At 29.2% G+C, this 3,912-nt stretch overlaps 1 pseudogene; it reads right to left on the bottom strand.

The window, feature by feature from the left end:
- Positions 1-211: 211 nt before the first annotated feature.
- LOC129295218 (acidic endochitinase-like) lies at positions 212-1,156 on the bottom strand (annotated as a pseudogene).
- Between the last annotated feature and the right edge of the window lie 2,756 nt (positions 1,157-3,912).

The raw sequence follows: 3,912 nt of genomic DNA, 5'->3' as shown, positions 1-3,912 counted from the left end.
GGTATTTCTATAGTCGATAGTTGTGAGGCTAATTAATCTTTGAAAAATCTGAATGATATTTAAGAGGTCATTCCCTTCCAAGTAATAATATCTCAAAACACTTTTAGGAATTGGACATGCTTAAGGATATATATATTCTATTTCAAATTTACCTTTTGCATGCAGAAGTTATTCATATCATCACTCATGTGGCTTACAATACGTAGGAGAAACTGTAACCCTACGAATCTGCTGCTTATTCATCATAAGCTTAGACCCAACGAGTTCTTTAGATAGAACCGATAATGGCCTTGCTATATCCATTTTTGAAATCGTTGAACCTGTTCCAAATCATGACTCCGCCGTATTTCGGAGACCCCTTGATCGCCGGAAGAACTTGAGACTTCATAACATCAACCGGAATAAAGCCGCTGCCGGCCGCCGCCGGTGATGCCGGAACCCCCAAGAACACTCGGTTAGCTTGCACGGTGGTCCATCGTTTCCACGCATTCACAAGATTGTCAATGTTCCCATTTGCATATTGGCATGGAGGATTGTTATAAAACTGAACCCAAACGTAGTTGAACAAGCCAGTGTTGATCGCAGAGCTCAAGTTAGAGTCTGGGAATGGACATTGCGGTGCGGCGGAGAGGATCAGCTCCTGGTTGAACTTCTTCAGAGCTCTTGCAAGCTCATCCCAGTGCTACCCGTTACTGGCCTCGATGTCAAAGTCGACGCCGTTCAAAACGGCGTCGCCTAATGGCCGTGAATTGGACCTCCCTCCGAGGAAGTTGTTCCAGATGTAGTTACCAACCTGGTTGGCATCGTTGGCGGAATTAAGAGAGTAGCTGCCGCCGCCGCCGCCGAGGGAGAGAAGCACTTTGATTCCTTTGGATTGGCAAGTTTTGATGCCGGCGCTATTGCCCTTGCAGTTGCCGGCAGCGGGATTGCAGTGGCCGGCAAGGTTAAGTTGTGGGGTTTGGCCATTGCCGAAGGCGGATAAGAAAGCTATGTTAACGAATTTGTAGTTTCCAGTGTTGCATGCGTCGGAGAGGGAGCCTTCGCCGCCGTTTTGGCCCCAGTAGATGGCGATTCCGGCAGCTTGGGGCATGTCGAAGAAGGAAGAAATGAGCAAGAGAGGCAGTGACAAGAGAGAAGCATGTTTAAGCGAAGCCATGGTTTTTTGATAGATTGGTTTGCTTGGAGGTTTGAGGGAAGAGGACTGTATTTATCGTGTTCGAGGCGAGGAAAAGTAAGAGAAAGTGTAGTTGGATTTGACGAGGGGCTTAAAGCCAGCCATTCATATCTCGTTATAATTATTAAATTTTATTAATATTTAAAAATTATTATAATATATTTTTTTCTAAAATTTGAAAACAATTATCACGGTCAACATAGTTCTCATCCTTTCATTTTTTTTTTTGAATATCATCCTCTCAAAAATTTGAGAATGAGTAACTTTTAAGTATTATATAATAAAATCTCCAATAACTGAAGGACCTATTTATTTAAGATTAAAAAATAAGCTATTTTTACATGTTATAAAAAAAAGTTCAAGATCCATTTGTTTAAAATTAAAAAATAATTTATTTTTAGATAGTTTAAAAATTTTATAAAATAATTTATTTTGTAAACATTTTATTAAAAAGAACAGACATTATTTTATATATAGCCACAATAGTAAAAAAGTTATTAATTATTCACTTTTAAATTTTATGATTTCTCTTTCAATTTTTGTTTTATAAAAATAATTTATTATTTAATTATTTTAAAATTTTATAATATTTTTGTGTATTTTATTTTTTTAAAACATTTTCTTTCATCTAACACATTTGATCTGATTATTTGTAGAAGTGACTCTTAAAATAGCTACAAAAAAAAAATCAACTATTTAAAGTAATAAAAAATATAAATTTTTTTCAGATTTTGATTAATTTAAAAAGTTTAGATAAATATTATTAAAACTCATAAAAAATATTTTTAAAAAAATAAGTGATTTTTCTATAAAATTAAGCTAAAATAAATGGATCCTAAATCAAATAATTACTACTGTATTATGTTAAAACATTCATTAAACTAGTAAATTTAAGTCATTCACTAAATCCAAACCTGAAAAACGTGCCTCGCAGGGAATGTATGGCTAAAGACGGCAACGCTGAAGAGAACTGTTGATGGATATGACGATGTCGGTGTACTTGGCTAAATGAACAAAACGATGCTCAAGTCAACATCAAAAGACACGGAAGTTTATAATAATTCCTAACTAGATAGTGACTGAATTTGAATTATGTGAATGTAATTAATATAAATATTGAGTGTATTTATTATTTAAGTTATTTGAAATTTAAATGAATAGTTCATATAAACTCATCACTTATATAAAATATGAATTTAAAATTATTAATTTAAATTTTAATAATCCATACGGTAGAAGCATTATATTAGATACAATCAAATTTAAATCCTGACTTACTATTTCTTACTACTACTATCATCATCATCATCATCTCAATAATGTCTTTATCAGTGTTTCTTATCTTTTGCCCCAAAAAAAAAAGAGTTGTTCTTCTCTATGATTATTTTTTTCTCTTCATGCAATGATAATGTTCTAAATTTGGATCTATTATTAATTCTTATTTTAATATTTTTTGATAAAAATAATTTATTAAATTTTTATGATATTATAAATTATATGTTTTTTTTAAAACATATAATTTAAATTTGGCATGAGTAATAATTAAAAGCTCTCATTACTTAAATAAGTGATTAAGAGCAAGGTTGTCAAACAAGTTTAAGTAAACTCATAACCAGTATGTAAATTCAAAACATAGACTCGAATCATAAACTTGTAAGAGTTTATCTCTATTAATAAATAACCTTTAAAAGTATATGATTAAATAATTAAAATACAAAATATGATCATAATTTAATTTAAATATATTTCAAATATATGTCATTGAAATTAAATCCATCTGTAATAATAGATTATTATACTTAACAAAGAAATTTCAAAATAAGGTAACTTATTTTTGGTATTTTTTTTCTTTTTTATTAATATTAGTTTTTGTTTTCCTTAGTTTTATTTTTCATTGAACTAGATCCTACCTTTCTATGAACCAAGTTCTACAAAATATATACTTAACTTCTAGAGAGCACATCTGCTGAAGCGAAACAAAGTTTCATTGGAGCAAAGTCTTTTATTTGGTTTGAAAAATCTAAAAAAATTATTAATAAAAGTATAAAAATAATAAATTTATAAATATTTGTTAAAAAAATTATATATAAATTTTTTTTGAAAAAATATACTTCAAAATTATTTAGTTTTTATTTACATTAAAAATTTGAAAATTACTTTAAAAAAACTTGATGCACACAAATATGTAATGGACTCCGCAAGTGTACAGTTTGTAAAAATAGCACGTGATAAATCATGATCATTTTCACAGAAAATCAAGTTAATTGATAATTAAATAATAAATTTTTCATTTTTATTTAAGTCAAATAAAAAAATTGATTTTAATTTTGCAAAATAAAAAAATTAAAAATATAAAAATGTATTAAAATAAAAGTTTCAACAACTACAAATAATTAAGGCAATCTATTGTGGTTAATCTCTTCTTCAATTTATAGAGCATTGTAATTACCCAAACAAATTTACTTAAAATTAATTTGTTAATATAGAGTATTAATAGGAATAATTATCTTTTGATTAATTACACCCCTCTCTTGAATTAATATGCTATCCTAACACAAATACCCAAGATGTAAAAATCAAAAACTCTAATGTGATTATATGGGTCCAATATGTATATTTCTATCCTATTGACAAACTAGAATAAATACATTATTTAATCTAATGGTCTGATTTAAATTTTCCTTTCAAAAGGCCAAACCGAAACTGTCAAATTCACACTCAATAATGATCAAGCATTA

The sequence above is a fragment of the Prosopis cineraria genome, unplaced genomic scaffold (assembly GCF_029017545.1).
Source record: "Prosopis cineraria cultivar Desert tree isolate PC_DT_omini unplaced genomic scaffold, ASM2901754v1 PC1, whole genome shotgun sequence".
NCBI classification, from domain to species: domain Eukaryota; kingdom Viridiplantae; phylum Streptophyta; class Magnoliopsida; order Fabales; family Fabaceae; genus Prosopis; species Prosopis cineraria.
The sequence above is the reverse complement of the archived record's forward strand: the minus strand, read 5'-3'. Positions and strand labels throughout refer to the sequence as shown.